Source organism: Scyliorhinus torazame, chromosome 2 (assembly GCF_047496885.1).
Source record: "Scyliorhinus torazame isolate Kashiwa2021f chromosome 2, sScyTor2.1, whole genome shotgun sequence".
In the NCBI taxonomy this organism is placed as follows: Eukaryota; Metazoa; Chordata; class Chondrichthyes; order Carcharhiniformes; family Scyliorhinidae; genus Scyliorhinus; species Scyliorhinus torazame.
In genome coordinates, this window is record NC_092708.1 from 34,350,290 (window position 1) to 34,369,133 (window position 18,844).

Here is an 18,844-nt window from a genome sequence, read left to right on the forward strand (position 1 = left end):
GATGTAATTAAGGTTGAACTGATCCAGTGGCGTGCTGTATGATTCTGCTTGAATCAGTGAGAACATATACCAAGTCATATCCTTGATCAAAGAGTTGGAATGAAAATCATGATAGCAAAGGAGGGAGGATAATAGACTGACCATGTGATATAAAATATGGAATGTATTGCTTGGCATGGACAGAAACAGGTACCTGGTGCCCTCTGGCAATGACAAAACGTGAGCTGGCCAACCACACAAACTACAAAGGCCGTTTGCTTCTAAGACAGTTTATCAACAATCTTTCTTCCCAAGGACAATCCCACAGTGGAACTAGCTGACAAAGGAAACAGTCAAAGCCCCAGCGCTTTGAATCCTCCAAGACCCATCTTTAGATTGTTTCCATTTATAGATTTTCATTACCAGGACTACATTCTCAGCAGGTCACGTGACTTTTAGCTGGCTCTACCCATATAAATGTTAGCGGCATATAGGTATTAGCCTGTGATGCTCAAACTTCACAATTCAACAGCACTATTGTTCTTCCTGTTGCTTCTGGAGATGTCCATTCTACTAATTAGATTATTGGCTTCAAGGGGTATCTGGTGTTGAATGGCAAGTATCCTGGGTGTAAGAACAGGTCGATCCCTCCAATTCACATTAATGAGCAAGACTGGCTGGTCAATAACATACGGTGCCTTGGCATGCTGTGAACGTGTATCTGTTGGTTATTGAATGGCTGAGTAGGAATATCATTACAAAGAACAAGGTCCAGATTTTCACCATGATAGTGAGCCTCTCTGTTGTGAGGAAAATGGCAGGTGAACATGGAAGTCCTAAATTCAGTCCCGGACATGGCATTTCTGCAGCTGGGCCAGAGTTCTGAATTGTTGCTGTCAGATTTGCTCGGGGCTTTCAAAATAAACTCAGATAAGAATTGCGTTTAAAAATCTGGCACCCACTGGATGGACTGAATCAACACCTTCCGCGCTCTAACCATTCTCTGATTCCGCAGTTTGTATTTTGTAGTCTTCTGCTGGTGTGTTTGAACGCTGGGTGGCTTGTAAAATGCAGTGAATGGTCTGCCGACCACTTTCCCTTCCACCCCTGACCTGTCTCCCTTTCCATGTGGGCAGTGGAGGCATATGTGGCCCGCCCACCTCCAAGCCTCAAGAATTATTTAAGTAGCCAATTAATGGTGCCCCCAATACCCGTTTACCCATGGCAGGGGAAGCTAAGGTAGCTAGGCACAGTTTACTGAGAGAGCTGAAAGGTCAGGCACAAAGGGAGGAGGGGGAACCTCATTTGGGGACCCCTTGTGCCCATCAGAGACATCTCCACCATGATCCCTCCTTAAACATGCCCCACTGGCCTCTTAAACCAAGTCCCCGACTCCCTCACCTTGCGGGGATTTTCCAGCCACGTCCTGCCCATACCCTGGACTTGCCTGCAGTCCGCCCTCTGTACCTCCTCTTCTTTGGGAACTGTTTATAGCCATTACCCGAATCTGGTGCTGCTGGTACTATATAGCTGCCAGCCAGTCAGATTGGCCAGCAGCTCTCTAAGTGGGGACTACCTCCCCCGATGAGGACAGAAGTCTCAGCCTGAGCCCGTTAACTTTGTTTCAAAATATTTTTAAGAAGAAAGCTTTTCATTACAGTAAAACCACAACACATAACAAACCCATCTTCAAACTATCTCACGTCCCGACAAACTGAACCAAACCCAACCCCCCACTTAACAGCTGATGGTGACTAGCTCCTTGAAGTGAATGACTGTCACCTCGAGTAGAAACCTTTCTGCCGACCCCCTCATGATGTTCTTGACCTTCTCCAAGCACAAGAAAGCCATATGGTCACTGAACCACGATGAGGTCCTGGGCGGACCGAAATCCTCCATCCAAGCAGAGCTCACCTCCGCGCTATCAGTGAGGTGAAGGCGAGGGCATATACCTTTGTCCCCGTCTGCAAATCCGGCGAGGACAAGACCCCAAAAATGATCAGCAGCGGACAAGGCTCCAGCTTAATCCCAAGATTCTTGAGCCCATTAACATCCCACAAAGTGTAAAATAATAATAATAATCTTTATTAGTGTCACAAACAGGCTCACATTAACACTGCAATGAAGTTATGTGAAATAGGCCACCTTGGAGAACGCTCAACCGAAGATCGGAGGCTGAATGTCCTTGATTGCTGAAGTGTTCCCCATGTTTTTTTTATGGTGAGCTCCTGACGAACCTTTCAATGGCCACTTAAGGACCTCATTCTGGTATCAAGTCACCTGCGATGGTAAACCTGCGCGAAGTTGCTTGTGGGCTCCCTGGGATTCCTAGTTCTAAGGCATTGAGTGCCTGATCGAGCGATCCAGTACAGGGAAGTTGGAGCCCATTGAGATCCTCCTGCTCTTGCTGCAGTTCCCGCTCTCCACCTATCTACTGTGACACCTTCTCCACTTCCCGATATCAAGATGGCGCCGGAGCGAGGCGACTCTGCGAGCTCTCCCCAACAGATCCACTTTTTACTTAACTTAAACTCGTTCTAATCTTTTAAAAATTAATTCTGAAACTAACATTATTCTAACCTTTCTCTTTTATCTTCTCTTGCAGGCTTGAACATCCTCCGAGGCCCTTGACGACCTTTTGACCCGAGCCGACCTGACCGCCACGACCTGGAAGAAGATCAGGCCAAAACCGGAAGTGAAGCCCCGACCTCGATTTGGAGCCGACCCGGACATTGGAGCTCCCAACCCGGCCTAACTACTGACGCCAGTCCCCGGATCGCCTTGCCCAGTCCCCGGAGCTCCCGACCCGACCCCCGGCGGCAAGACCCGGCCCAACGCGACCCCGAGAGACCAGCCCAGCGACCCGACCCAGAGAGGCCCGCCCAACAACCCGACCTACCTGGTGATGGAAGAAAGAAAAATCCACGTGGTGGCCCGACCGGGCCTACTTCAAGATCCAGCCCCAGGAGCGCCCAGGGTCAGAACAGACCACAGGACCCAGCCCAACCTGCCTCAGGAAGCCCCTGCCCACGGCCCAGGACCCCCAAAATGGCAGAGACCCTGCGCGAGGACCCAAACTCGCTGCAAGGTATTCCCGCGCCCGCAAAACGCCAAGACCCATCCAGATCGCAAACAGGCCCCCCTAGCAACCCCTCTACCTCAACCAGTGCCCGGGACCCTGCCAGACCCGACCCCAGATACGTAAACAGCGCCCTGGTCCCCGCCAGCTCCCTGGACCCCGCCAGACGCGACCACCTACCTTCCACAAGAGCTGACATCTCCCATCTGATGCCAGGATCATCCAGCAGCAACCGCCGACCGAGGAAGCGAGGGAAACATGGCGGTCTGCAGGTTCGACTGAAGCAACACGGTTTCAAGACCCCTCTCCCCAGCATACTCCTGGCAAACGTCCAAGCGATCAAAAACAAGCTGGATGAATGTAACGCCAGACTTACCTCTCAGAGGGAAGTAAGAGACTGCTGTGTGCTCTGTTTCACAGAGACACGGCTCACCCCCACCTCACCGGACTGTGCCATACAACCTGAAGGCTTCTCAATTCACCGGGCGGACCGCACGGCATCATCAGGCAAAGCGAAGGGTGGAGGGGTGTGCCTCCTCATCAACTCCTCCTGGTGCTTGGATGTGGCGACCCTGGTGACCTACTGCTCCCCAGACCTGGAATACCTGACCGTGAAGTGCCGCCCATATTATCTTCCACGTGAATTCACTTCAGCTATTATCACAGCGGTTTACATCCCCCCAGGCAGAAGTGAGGAAGGCGCAGGCCAAACTATACACAGTTATAAACAACTACGAAACAGAACACCCGGAGGCCATGTTCATCGTGGCCGGAGACTTCAACAAGGCCAACCTCAAGAGTTACTGCCAAAATTCCACCAGCACATCTCCTGTCCCACCAGGGGCGACAACACTCTTGACCACTGCTACTCAAAAATCAAGGGTGCCTACCGTTCCATCCCCCGACCGCACTGTGAGAAATCAGACCATAAGACAGTTCTCCTTCTCCCGGCTTACAAGCAGAAACTCAAACGGCGAATCCAGCTAAGAAGGTTGTGCAGTGCTGGTCCGGGGAGACAGAAGACCTCTTACGTGACTGCTTAGAGACAGTGGATTGGTCCATATTTAAGAATTCAGCGACCAACTTAAATGAGTATGCCACCACCGTCACAGACTTCATCAGCAAATGTGTGGATGTCTGCGTGCCAAAGAAAGCAGTATGTACGTTCCCCAACCGGAAACCATGGCTCAATCGCGAGATTGACTCCCTAATGAAGGACAGATTTGAGGCGTTCAAGACAGACGACCCTGACCTATACAAGAAATCCAGGTACGACCTCTGCAAAGCCATCCGAGATGCCAAGAGAGAATACCAAACCAAGCTTGAGTCACAGACAGTCCTCGGCGGTTGTGGCAAGGACTAAACAACATAGCGGACTACAAAGCAAAGCCGAACAGTATCTCTGGCATCAGCGCACCCCTCCCTGATGAACTCAATGCATTCTATGCTCGGTTCGAGCAGGTAACCAACAATCCGCTGGCGAGTGCTCCAGCAGCCCATAATTCACCCATACCCACCATCACAGCTTCCGAAGTCAGATTGGCCTTCCTGAAAGTGAACCCTCAGAAGGCAACGGGTCCGGACAGGATCCCTGGTTGTGCACTCAGAGCCTGCGCGGACCAGCTGGCAGAGGTATTCGCGGACATCTTTAACCTGTCCCTACTCCACTCCGATGTCCCTACCTACTTAAAGAAGACCACCATCATACCGGTACCAAAGAAGAACCAGGCAACGTGCCTCAATGACTACCGTCCAGTGGTCCTGACTTCAGTCGTAATGAAGTGCTTCGAGAGGTTGATCATGAAGCGCATCACCTCCATACTCCCAGAACGCCTTGATCCACTGCAATTCGCATACCGCTGCAACCGGTCCACATCAGAATCCATTTCCCTGGCCCTACACTCATCCCTAGAGCATCTCGAAAACAAGGACTCCTACATCAGACTCCTCTTTATTGACTACAGCTCCACCTTCAACACCATAATCCCAGCCAGGCTCACATCAAAGCTCCAAAACCTAGGACTTGGGTCCCACTCTGCAACTGGATCCTCAATTTTCTGACCAATAGACTGAGGCACGATCAATTTGGCTAGAGACAAAGTTGGATTCAAACTGAGGCTTTATTAGTATCTGAAGTGTGGCCTCCTACAGCAGCTGACAAAATGGCTGCTAGCTGAAGGCCACGCATATTTATAACCCGGCTCCTGGGCGGAGCTAGCATGCAGGGGCCCAGGTGAACCTGTAGTGCAGGTTCTAACGTACAACCCTTAATATAGGAACACAGTGGTTTAATCACACAGACCACAGTCAGTAAGAATGAACAACAACACCTCCTCCACAATAGTCCTCAACACTGGGGCCCCACAAGGCTGCGTACTTAGCCCCCTACTCTACTCCCTGTACACACACGACTGCGTGGCAAAACTTGGTTCCAACTCCATCTACAAGTTTGCTGACGATGCGACCATAGTGGGCCGGATCTCGAATAACGACAAGTCAGAATACAGACGGGAGTTAGAGAACCTAGCGGAGTGGTGTAGCAACAACAATCTCTCCCTCAATGCCAGAAAAACTAAAGAGCTGGTCATTGACTTCAGGAAGCAAAATACTGTACACACCCCTGTCAGCATCAACGGGGCCGAGTTGGAGATGGTTAGCAGTTTCAAATTCCTAGGGGTGCACATCTCCAAAAATCTGTCCTGGTCCACCCACATCAACGCTACCACCAAGAAAGCACAACAGCGCCTATACTTCCTCAGGAAACTAAGGAAATTTGGCATGTCCACATTAACCCTTACCAACTTTTACAGATGCACCATAGAAAGCATCCTATCGGGCTGCATCACAGCCTGGTATGGCAATTGCTTAGCTCAGGACCGCAAGAAACTTCAGAGAGTCGTGAACACTGCCCAGTCCATCACACAAACCTGCCTGCCATCCATTGACTCCATCTATACCTCCCACTGCCTGGGGAAAACGTGCAGCATAATCAAAGATCCCTCCCACCCGGCTTACTCACTCTTCCAACTTTTTCCATCGGGCAGGAGATACAGAAGTCTGAGAACACGCACGAACAGACTCAAAAACAGCCTCTTTCCCACTGTCACCAGATTGCTAAATGACCCTCTCATGAACTGACCTCATTAACACTACACCCTGTATGCTTCATCCGATGCCAGTGTTTATGTAGTTACATTGTATTTGTTGTGTTGCCCTATTATGTATTTTCTTTTATTCCCTTTTCTTCCCATGTACTTAATAATCTGTTGAGCTGCTCGTAGAAAAATACTTTTCACTGTACCTCGGGACACGTGACAATAAACAAATCCAATCCAATATCATGTACCTTTAGTCCCTGATCCACGACAGTCGTACCCTCAGGTGGGCATTGTATCTGCAGCAACCATCGCCTCCCGGTGGCTGGGATGTCCGGGTACTTGATCCTGAGGGAATGTCTGTTATTGGCCTGTTGCAAGGCATGCAATATGGCAGACTTATTGGAAAATATGCCACTGGGCATCTCAATGCCTTGCCAGCCAGTGGCTAAGACCCTTGCCGTCTTGATAAGATACCATCAATATATTGATCCAAATCATTGCATTAAATGCAATTGCTTCTCAGATAAATTCGTTAGCCCAACAGATGGAGTCTGCATTATTTTAGGCTATTGAAATATTCGTTCGAGCTGAGCCTCTGGTATATAAACTGGGCACAGGGAATGAATAAATCACCGGAATGGTTTGGCCTAAGATTCACCTGATATTGGGTCTGGGTCTCATTTGCAACAGACCAGCAAGTACACCAGTGAACACCATTTCAATCTTGGGCCACTGCATCAGTGACACTGCCCTCAGGCAGCTTTGGGTTATGTGATCCAAGGAGGGAGAAATGGGCGGGGGATGTTGGACAACTGAGAGAGGGGCGATCAGGAAGGAGGGTGCAACCAGGACAGGGGAGCAGACAGGAATGGGTGACTGGAATGAGGGGGCGATTGGGAGGGCGAGTGACTGGAAAGGGTTCCCCTAAGAGCTTGATCTGGAGGTGGGACAGGGGATATGAGTCTTGGGGAATTTTCTTTGGGGGGAAGGGTGGCGTTGTTATGTTCTGTGTTGTGGCCATAGTACAGATGCACACAGAACAGATGCACACAGAACATTCGGGCAGCACGGTCGCATTGTGGATAGCACAATTGCTTCACAGCTCCAAGGTCCCAGGTTCGATTCCAGCTTGGGTCACTGTCTGTGCGGAGTCTGCACATCCTCCCCGTGTGTGCGTGGGTTTCCTCCGGGTGCTCCGGTTTCCTCCCACAGTCCAAAGATGTGCAGGTTATGTGGATTGGCCATGATAAATTGCCCTTAGTGTCCAAAATTGCCCTTAGTGTTGGGTGGGGTTACTGGGTTATGGGGATAGAGCGGAGGTGTTGATCTTGGGTAGGGTGCTCTTTCTAAGAGCCGGTGCAGACTCGATGGGCCGAATGGCCTCCTTCCGCACTGTAAATTCTATGATCTAGTTCTTTGACTAGTAAGACTGAGGAGTCTAAGACCTTTCTCCCAGAGCTCTGTAAACAATAAATTGCTTCTTTTGCTCACGTTGTCTATTTGTGAATATTTTTCACCCAACAACAACGATATCTGAAACTGTGCGTATCATCACAGGCGTAATCACTCAGTAGTTGCAACCTGGAAAGGAAAGGGAACTCGAGATTGGATGGGGGAGGCGGAGGGGGGGGGGGGGGCGGTGAGGGGTTGGAATCGCTAATGGGCCTGAGATTATGATCATGAGAGGAGGTGGGATAGCAGCAAGGAGTAGCATTTCAAAGGGGTGTGCATGACTGAGATCACGTTCGGGAGTTGGGGAATGGCCAAGTTCACAATCAGGAATAGGGGCAGGGTGGGCGTGCAGCGTTATGAGGTCACGATTTGGAGTGGGTGGTTGATGTCATCCGTGGGTGGACAGAACAGAGGTCACGTTTGAGGAGGTGGAGGGGGTGAAGGGGTAGGTGAGGACGAGTGTCGGGGGCAGGTGAGATTGCAATGAGACATCAGTCAATTTCAAGACTGGGAGGGGATTGATGTCAGAACTTGGGGTGGGCGAAGGTCGCAATAGCCGAGGACACGATAGGGAAAGGGTCCACCGGTTAGCCTGCATATCGACCAGCCCCGAATCACTTGGGGCAAATTAGCCTGTTAAATGAATCATCAAACAGCTATTTGACTACTTACTTGTATATGCAAGGGGCCTAATGTCTGTATCCAATGCACGCCACAGATGTCTATTTTGATGCCTACACCCAACTTAAATTTAGCAGACACTGAACCATTTAATTCCATGCTATCGTTCATTGTATTGACTGTAAACCACTGACAGGTCTTCAGAACATCTGGAATTCAACCACGGATCATGCACAGACCTTCAAAGCTGCTGAGCAAGCTGAATGGGAGACACACAATCTGCTTTGTCAGGAATGTAAGAGTAAATAAATGCGCCAATTGTGCCCCTGTGCCAAACAAATACTGGTACCACCGGCCAACATGTTCAATCAAACTGAAAGAAACACACACAAAAAGGACAGCCTGGGCAAACTGAAGTGTCTACAGCAGTTTTAGTATTCAACAAAAGAAAATCCACAATCATTAATTCCAATCTTCATGTGAGAATTAAAAAACACCTGCCAACCTTCTCTGGTTAAAATTACTTTGCAATACTGTGATAATTTAGACAATCTTAAAAAAAAAACACCTTCCCATTTTAATCAGAACAAGTACCAAATGAGTAGGCAAATTTGTCTTTGTATTGTGTGAAACAATAACTAACTTCGATTGCAAATAATAGCAGTTTAAAATATTCTCGGATGACAGAGTCCGATTTTTCTGAAGACTTCGACCTTGAAACATTTTAATTTAAAGAGAGTCGTAAGCCTTTATTATGGTTCAGTTGGTCGTGCTTGTGTGTGACTTACACAGGAAGATCCTACGAGGCACAATTCCTCGATTGAGACTGAGTCAGTCCATTCAATTGGTGAAAGTAATAAAGATGCTGAAGTTGACTAAGCATTTTTGAGGGTCAGAATTTTACAACATATCCTCCTGTAATCTAAGGCTGTCCTCCTCACTATTTATTACCCCACCAATTTTTGTATCAACCGCAAACTGACTGGCCAACTCTCCTATATTCATATCTAATTGGAATATAGTGTTCAATACTGGTCGCCGCACTACCAGAAGCTTTGGAGAGGGTACAGAAGAGGTTTACCAGGATGTTGCCTGGTACGGAGGGCATTAGCCATGAGGAGAGGTTGGATAAACTTGTTTGTTCTCACTGGAACAATGGAGGTTGAGGGCGACCTGATAGAAGTCTACAAAATTATGAAGGCCTGGAGAGAGTCAGAAGTTATTTTCCCAGGTTGGAAGAGTCAATTACTAGGGGACATAGGTATAAGGTGCAAGGGGTAAAGTTTAAAGGAGATGTTTGAGGCAAATTATTTGCACAGAGGACAGTGGGAGCCTGGAACTCGCTGCTGGAGAGGTAGTGGAAACAGGTATGATAGTGATGTTTAAGGGGTGCCTTGACAAATACATGAATAGGATGGGAATAGAGGGATACGGTCTCCAGAAGAGTAGAAGGTTTTAGGTTTGACAGGTAGAATGGTCACCGCAGGCTTAGAGGGCCGAAGTGCCTGTTCCTGTGCTGTACTTTTCTTCGTTCGTTGTTCTTAATAATGTATATAAACCACAAATAGCAAGGTCCCAACACTGATCCCTGTGGGTCCCCACTGGACACAGGCTTCCAGACAGAAAAACACCCCTCAACCATCATCTTCCGCTTCCTCAGCCTATTTTGGATCCAATTTGCCAAATTTCCTTGGATCCCATGGGCTCTTACGCACTAACTGTGTTCATAGTTTCCTTTTGTACAACAGCATTGCCGGTGAACTCGGCATGGTAGCCTGTACAGTGTTCCGGTAAGACATTAGGAATTCAATCTCCCTTGGTCCTTTGACACGTTGATACAACGCTGGGGTTAGTTTTAGCTCAGTTGGCTGGACAGCTGGTTTCATGAAGCAGAGCGAGGCCAACAGGGTGGGTTCAGTTCCTGTAATGGTTGAGGTTATTTAAAAAGGCCTCACCTTTTCAACCTTGTCCCTCACCTGAGGAGTGGTAATCCTCAGGTTTAACACCACCAGTCAGCTCTCCGCCTCAACGGGAAAAAAGCAGCCTACGGTCATTAGCGACTATGGTGACTTTACTTTGAGTTTTACAATGCTTTAATGATTGTGCAAAACAGTTGGCCAATTTATTTATTGCAGGAAGATGTGGAGCTGATTGATATGGTGCATACCATTATCCTTCAAGTAGCCCTCAAACTCCTTTGAAGTAAACTGAGTACCATTGTCATTAACCCACGCAGACAGGGGAAGAAAGCGCAAACTCCACACAATCACCCGAGATCTGAATAGTACCAAGGTCCCTGGCGCTGTAAGGCAGCAGTGCTAACCACTGTGCTGCCCTGTGACAAGAACTTGAGATGAAGTCACTTGTACATTATCTCGAAGCGAGAAAGAAAAGATGTTGATGAAATCTTAACCTGGTTGATGTCTGCCATTTAACAACAATCATGATAAAGCATCCGCACTTGCATGCTGTGCTGACTTGTGATACTGGATATCGTAAGTGTGTGCCAACAATATTAATGATCACCTTTGCAATCTACTCGCTACCAAAATGATTGTACGTTTATAGGCCATCAAGGGCCGATGATCCGTCAAAGGAGTGAAATGACGCCCATAATGGTGGCACCTTCTTACACCAAAAATAATGCTCAAAGTCTTTTTTTCCAGCTGAGCTCATTTAATTTCTACATTAGTAGGAGAACATGAAGCAAATGCTATTGGTCGTTCCTCTCCTGAGGACAACTGCAACAACCCCATTGGACAAGGAATTTCAAGCAAGTTGTAACCACAGCTTTGGATTACAATGAAGCAACAGCTCCGACATCTGTAAAGCTTCTTTTACCTCATTGCATGCATTCTCACATTCTTCTGACCAGTGCCATGCCTGTTTGAACGTAGTAAACCGTGTAAAGATTTCAAGTGAGTTGCTACATTCGGCACACATTTTCCATAATAATTGATCAATCCTAAAAACGACTTAAGTTGTGTCACATTTTGAGGATGTATTGCTTCTCAGGGGCGTCATTCTCCGACCCCCCGCCGGGTCGGAGAATGGCAGTTGGCCGCCGTGAATCCCGCCCCCACCCCCGCCGAAGTCTCCGGTACCGGAGATTGGGCGGGGGCGGGAATCGGGCCGCGCCGGGTGGCGGGACCCCCCACTCAATTCTCCGGCCCGCATGGGCCGAAGTCCCGCCCAGAAATTGCCTGTCCCGCCGGCGTAAATCAAAGCTGGTATTTACCGGCGGGACCAGGCGGCGTGGGCGGGCTCCGGGGTCCTGGGGGGGGCGCGGGGCGATCTGACCCGGGGGGTGCCCCCACGGTGGCCTGGCCCGCGATCGGGGCCCACCAATCCGCGGGCGGGCCTGTGCCGTGGGGGCACTCTTTCCCTTCCGCCTCCGCCACGGCCTCCACCATGGTGGAGGCGGAAGAGACTCTCCCCACTGCGCATGCGCGGGAAACTGTCGGCAGCCGCTGATGCTCCCGCGCATGCGCCGCATTTCCGTGCCTGCTGGCGGGGCAACAAACGCCATGTCCGCCAGCTGGCGGGGCAACAAATGCCATTTCCGCCAGCTGGCGGGGCGGAAATCCCTCCGGCGCCGGCCTAGCCCCTCAATGTTGGGGCTCGGCCCCCAAAGATGCGGAGCATTCCGCACCTTTGGGCCGGCGCGATGCCCGTCTGATTGGTGCCGTTTTTGGCGCCAGTTGGCGGACATCGCGCCGTTGGGGGAGAATTTAGCCCAAGATTCCTGGCATTTTGTTTGGTTCCTTGTGGAAGCCACCTTTTTCCATAATAGGACCTAGGTAGTGTGGATGACTTCCTGGCTTATGTTACAGTTTTATGTTTCAGACGTTTGAGTCTCCTGTCTGCCTTGATCTTCAGGTGTACCTTAGCTCCAGTCATAGAATCTAGCGAATATTGAACACCTTTGCATACTTCATCAGAAGTTGTTGCAGGTTTCTCTTTGAATCCAGTAGTTGATGGACTTTTCGCCAGTTAAGCCTAATCTTAGCCAACCGTGCTCTGCCAGATAGAATGGGAAAATTTCCACGGACAATGTGAGGAGACAGCTTCACTGCCTGTCCATTTGTTTCTACTTTCAGCCAAAATGCATCATTTTAATAGTACAACCTCTTCAGAGTACATCCTTTGGATCACATTTGATGGCTGTAAAGGCAGATGTTTCAGATTTTGATGATAAATTGTCACAGGTATTAACTGTGGTGATGTGCATCACTGTAAAGACACAAGGGGTTAATGTAAATACATGTAGACTAGCTGGACAGTAGAGGGAGCACCAGAGACTTGACACACAGACACTCATTCAATAGAACAGTTAGATAGGACACGACCAATGGGCATTCACGATACACACAGAGGTGACACGACCACAGGAGGGCATTACACCAACCCATATATAAAGGACACAACACACATGATCTTCCTCTTTCCAGTGGAGCAGTCAGTAAGTAGAGACACAGGGTTGATTCAATATTACACCCACCACGTGGATTGTAGCAGACTGGTTAGTCAGTCTGGGTAGCTATAGAAGGATTAACAGTAGTGGCGAACCTGAGTAGGAGAAGTGTAAATAGTTTAATAAACGTGTTGAAGTTTTCTCCACGTCTGAACCTTCCTTTGTCAAGTGCACCACAAGGAAGCCGCTTATGCTCCGCCTAGAGCATAACAAGACATTAACAATACTGCTGCAGCCGTATCCACTTCCATTTTAATTTTGTGACCTTGAAGTTTTGAGTATGTCCAAAAAATTGCTGATCACCCCATGCTCGCAAACCGGCCCAGCTTCAACTGAGTCAATATGAGTAGAACTGAACAATAAGAAGGGAGAGATCACTTTGTTAGGATTGTACTACAGGCCCACAAATAGTCAGTGGGATATTGAGGAGCAACTATGTAAGGAGATTACAGATAGCTGCAAGAAAAATTAAATGGTAATAGTCGGGGACTTTAACTTTCCCAACATTGACTGGGACAGCCATAGCATTAGCGGTTTGATGGAGAAAAAATTGTTGAGTGTATTCAGGAAGAATTTCTCATTCAGTATGTAGGTGACCCGACAAGATGGGGGGCAAAACCTGACCTACTCTTGGGAAATAAGGAAGAGCAGGTGACAGAAGTGTTCATGATGGATCGCTTTGGGTCCAGTGACCATAATTCCATTAGTTTTAAGATAGCTATGGAGAATGATAGGTCTGGCCCAAAAGTTAAAATTCCAAATTGGGACAAGGCCAATTTTGATGGTATTAGACAGAAACTTTCAAAAGTTGATTGGGGGAGTTTGTTGGCAGGCAAAGGGATGGCTGGGAAGTGGGAGGCTTTCAAAAGTGTGTTTACCAGGGTTCAGGGTAAGCACATTCCTTTTAGAGTGAAGTAGTGAATCCTGGATGACTCAGGATATTGAGACCCCGGTCAAAATGAAGAAGGAGGCATATGCTATGCATAGGCAGTTGGGGTCAAGTGGATCCCTTGAAGAGTCTCGAGGCTGTTGGATTAGAGCTAAGAGAGAAATCAGGAGGGCAAACAGGGGACATGAGATTGCTTTAGCAGATAAGGCAAAGGAAAATCCAAAGAACTTCTGCAAATACATAAAGGTCAAACAAGTAACTAGGGAGAGAGTAGGTCCTCTTAAGGGTCTCTACAAGGTCCTCTATGTGCAGACCCACTAGAGATGGGGGGATCCTAAATACATACATACATAGATACAAAGAAAATAGTAGCAGGAGGAGGCCTTTTGGCCCTTCGAGCCTGTTCCGCCATTTATCACAATCATGACTGATAATCCAACTAAATAGCCTAATCCTGCTTTCTCCCCATAGCCTTTGATCCCATTCTCCCCAAGTGCTGTAATTAACTGCCTCTTGAATATATTCCATGTTTTAGCATCAACTACTTCCTGTGGTAATGAATTCCACAGGCTCACCACTCTTTGGGTAAAGAAATATCTCACTCATCTCTGTCCAAAATGGTTTACCCTGAATCCTCAGACTGTGACCCCTGGTTCTGGACACAGCTATCATTCGGAACATCTCCCCTGCAACTACCCTGTCTAGTCCTGTTAGAATTGTATAAGTCTCTCCGAGATCCCCTCTCATTCTTCTGAACTCCAGCGAGAACAATCCTAACCTACTCAATCTCTCCTCATATGACAGTCCCGCCATCCCTGGAATCTGTCTGGTAAACCTTCGCTGCTCTCCCTCGAGAGCAAGAACATCCTTCCTCAGAAAAGGAGACCAAAACTGCACACAGTATTCAAGGTGTGGCCTCACCAAGGGCCTGTACAATTGCAGCAACACATCCCTGCTCCTGTACCCGAAACCTCTCGCAATGAAGGCCAACATACCATTAGCCTTCTTTACCGCCTGCTGCACCCGCATGTTTACCTTAGCGACTGGTGCAAAAGGACACCCAGTTCCCGCAGCACACTCCCCTCTCCCAATTTACAACCATTCAGGTAGTGATCTGCCTTCCTGTTTTTGCTTCCAAAGTGAATAACCATACACTTATCCAAATTATACTGCATCTGTCATTGATTTGCCCACTTGTCCAACCTGTCCAGACTTTGCTGTGGGATCCCTGCATCCTCATCACAGTTCACCCTCACACCCAACTTGGTATCATCTGCAAACTTTGCGATGTTACATTTTGTTCCCTCATCCAAATCAATAATATTGTGAATAGCTGGGGTCCTAGCACCAATCCCTGTGGCACCCCACTAGTTACTGCCTGCCAATTTGAAAAGGATCCATTAATTCCTACTCTTTGTTTCCTCTCTGCCAAACAGTTTTCTCTCCACCTCAATACATTTTCCCCAATCCCATTAATCTTGCATAATAATCAAACGCCTTCTGAAAGTCAAAATATACTGCATCGACTAGCTCCCCCTTGTCAACAGTACTAATTACATCTTCAAAGAATTCCAACAGATTTGTCAAGCATGAATGAATATTTCTCATCGGTATTTACTGTTGAGAAAGGCATGAATGTTAGGGAACTTGGGGAAATAAATAATGATGCCTTGAGGTGTGCACATAGTACAGAGAAGGAGGTACTGGAAGTCTTAAAGTGAATCAAGGTAGATAAATCCCCGGGACCTGATGAAATGTATCCCAGGGCATTGTGGGAGGCTAGGGAGGAAATTGCGGGTCCCCTAGCGGAGATATTTGAATCGTCGACAGCCACGGGTGAGGCGCCTGAAGATAGGAGGGTCGCAAATGTTGTGCCTTTTTTGAAGAAGGGCCTCAGGGAAAAGCCTGGGATCTACAGACTGGTGAGCTTCACGTCTGTGGTGGGTAAGTTGTCAGAAGATATTCTGAGAGACAGGATTTGCAGGGATTTAGAGAGGCAAGGACTGATTAGGGATAGTCAGCATGGCTTTGTAAGTGGAAAATCATGTCTCAGAATTTGATTCAGTTTTTTGAAGCAGTAACCAAGAAGGTAGATGAGGGGAGGGCAGTCAACATTGTCTACATGGACTTTTGCAAAGCCTTTGACAAGGTACCACATAGTAGGTTGTTGCATAAGGGTAAATCTCATGGGATCCAGGGTGAGGTAGCTAATTGGATGCAAAAGAGAAGGTGTGGTTGTAGAGGATTGTTTTTCAAACTGGAGGTCTGTGACCAGCAGTGTACCTCAGGGATCAGTGGTGGGTCCACTGTTATTTGTTATTTATATTAATGATTTAGTTGAGAATGTAGGAGGCATGGTTAGTAAGTTTGCAGATGACACCAAGATTGATGGCGTAGTGGACAGTGAAGAAGGTTATCTAGGATTGCAACGGGATCTTGATCAATTGGGCCAGGGGGCCGATGAATGGCAGATGGAGTTAAATTTAGATAAATGTGAGGTGGTGCATTTTGGTAGAGCGAATCGGAGCAGGACCATATCAGTTAATGGTAGGGTGCTGGGGCGAGTTATAGAACAAAGAGATCTAGGAGTACAGGTTCATAGCTCCTTCAAAGTGGAGTCACAGGTGGACAGGGTGGTGAAGAAGGCATTCGGCAAGTTTGGTTTTAATGGTCAGAATATTGAATACAGGAGTTGGGATGTCTCCCAACCAGTTTTCTATCCATCTCAATACATTAGCCCTAATTCCTTGTGACTATTTGATGGATTGGCCAGCTCGCATGCAGGGATCCGACATGTGCCGATGAAGAGGAAAGACAGGAAAGGCAGGATTCAAGAACCGTGGATGATCAGGGAAATTGCGAGTCTAGTCAAAAAGAAAAAGAATGCATACGTGAGGTCTAGGCAACTAAAAACAGATGTAGTACTTAAAGAATACAAGGTAAGTAGAAAAGAGCTCAAGCAGGGAGTTAGGAGGGCAAAAAGGGGTCATGAAATGCACTTGGCAGACACGATTAAGGAGAATACCAAGGAATTTTATACATTTATTAGGAACAAGAGGGTAGCTAGAGAAAGAGTTGGTGCAGTCAAGGACAAAGGAGGGAAACTATGCGTAAAACCAAAGGAAATAGGTCTGATCCTTAATGAGTATATTGCATCGGTATTGACAAAGGAGAGGGACACGTTAATAGGTGGTGTCTCAGAGGTATATGTAAATACTTTAGAACAGGTCATTATTACGAGGGAAGAAGTGTAATGTGTGTTAAAAAGCATTAATGATCTGGAAGAAGGAACTGAAGGCTCTGTTGCTACGTTTGCAGATGATACAAAGCTCTGTAGAGGTACAGATAGTAATGAGGAAGCAAGGGGGCTGCAGAAGGATTTGGACAGGCTAGGAGAGTGGGCAATGAAGTGGCAAATGAAATACAATGTGGAAAATTTGAGGTTATGCACTTTGGAAGGAGGAATTTAGGCATAGACTATTTTCTAAATGGGGAAATGCTTAGGAAATCAGAAGCACAAAGGGACTTTGGAGTCCTTGTTCATGATTCTCTTAAGGTTAATGTGCAGGTTCAGTTCGGCAGTTAGGAAGGCAAATGCAATGTTCGCATTATTGTCGAGATGGCTAGAATACAAGATCAGGGATGTACCTCCGAGGCTGTATAAGGCTCTGTTCAGACCCCATTTGGAGTATTGTGAGCAGTTTTGGGCCCCGTATCAAAGGAAGGATGTGCTGGCCTTGGAAAGGTCCACAAGAGGTTCACAAGAATGATCCCTGGAATGAACAGCTTGTCGTATGAGGAACGGTTGAGGACTCTGGGTCTGTACTCGTTGGAGTTAGAAGGATGAGGGGGGGTCTTATTGAAACTTACAGGATACTATGAGGCCTGGATAGAGTGGATGGAGAACCAGAGGACACCATCTCAGACTAAAGGGACGATCCTTTAAACAGAGATGAGGAGGAATGTCTTCAGCCAGAGGGTGGTGAATCTGTGGAACACTTTGCCACAGAAGGCTGTGGAGGCCAAATTACTGAGTGTCTTTAAGACAGAGATAGATAGGTTCTTGATTAATAAAGGGATCAGGGGTTATGGAGTGAAGGCAGGAGAATGGGAATGCGAAAAATATCAGCCATGATTGAATGGCGGAGCAGACTCGATGGGCTCAGTGGCCTAATTCTGCTCCTATGTCTCATGGTCTTATGGTCTTATTAAGATAGACAAGTCCCCAGGGCCAGATGACATCTACCTCAGATTACTGAGGGAGACAAGAAATGAAATCGCTGGGCCTCTAAAAGAAATCTTTGTTTCCCCATTGGCCACAGGTGAGATTCCAGAGGATTGGGGGATAGCTAATGTTGTCCCTTTATTTAAGAAGGGTAGCAAGGGATAACCCGGGTAATTATTGGCCGGTGAGCTTGACGCATTGATAGTGAAATTGTTGGAAAAGATTCTCAGAGATGGGATCTATGAACATTTGGAAGTGAATGGGCTTATTAGCGGTAGAGAGCATGGTTTTGTATGGAGGGGCTCATGTCTCACTAACTTAATTACGTTTTTTGAAGAGGTGATGAAAATGATTGACGAGGGAAGGGCTGTGGATGTTGCCGACATGGACTTTAATAAAGCTTTTGAGAAGGTCCCTCATGGCAGGCTGGTGCAAAAGATTAAATCGCACGGGATCAGAGGTGAACTAGTTAGATAGATTCAGAACTGGCTTGGCCGTAGAAGACAGAGGGTAGCAGTGGAAGGGTGATTTTCCGAATGGAGGTTTGTAACTAGTGGTGTTCCGCAGGGATCAGTGCTGAGACCATTGCTCTTTGTAATATATATAAATGACTTGGAAGAAAACAAGTTAAGCAAGTTTATTAGCAAGTTTGTGGATGATACTAAGATTGCAGAAGTTGTGGATAGTGATGAAGATTGTCAGATAATACAGCAGGATATAGATCGGCTGCAAAATTGGGCGGAGAAATGGCAGATGGAATTTAACACGGACAAATGCGAGGTGATGCATTTTGGTAGATCCAGTTCAGGTGGGAGCTATAAAATAAATGGCAGATTCATCAGGAGCATAGAGACACACAGAGAGATCTCGGCGTGCCGGTCCATAGATCCTTAAAAGTGGCAGCACAGGTGGAAATTATGGGAAAGAGAGCATATGGCATGTTTGCCTTCATCGGACAGGATATCGAGTATAAAAGCTTCCACGGCAATGAAGTTACTGTGAAAAGCCCCTAGTCGCTACATTCCAG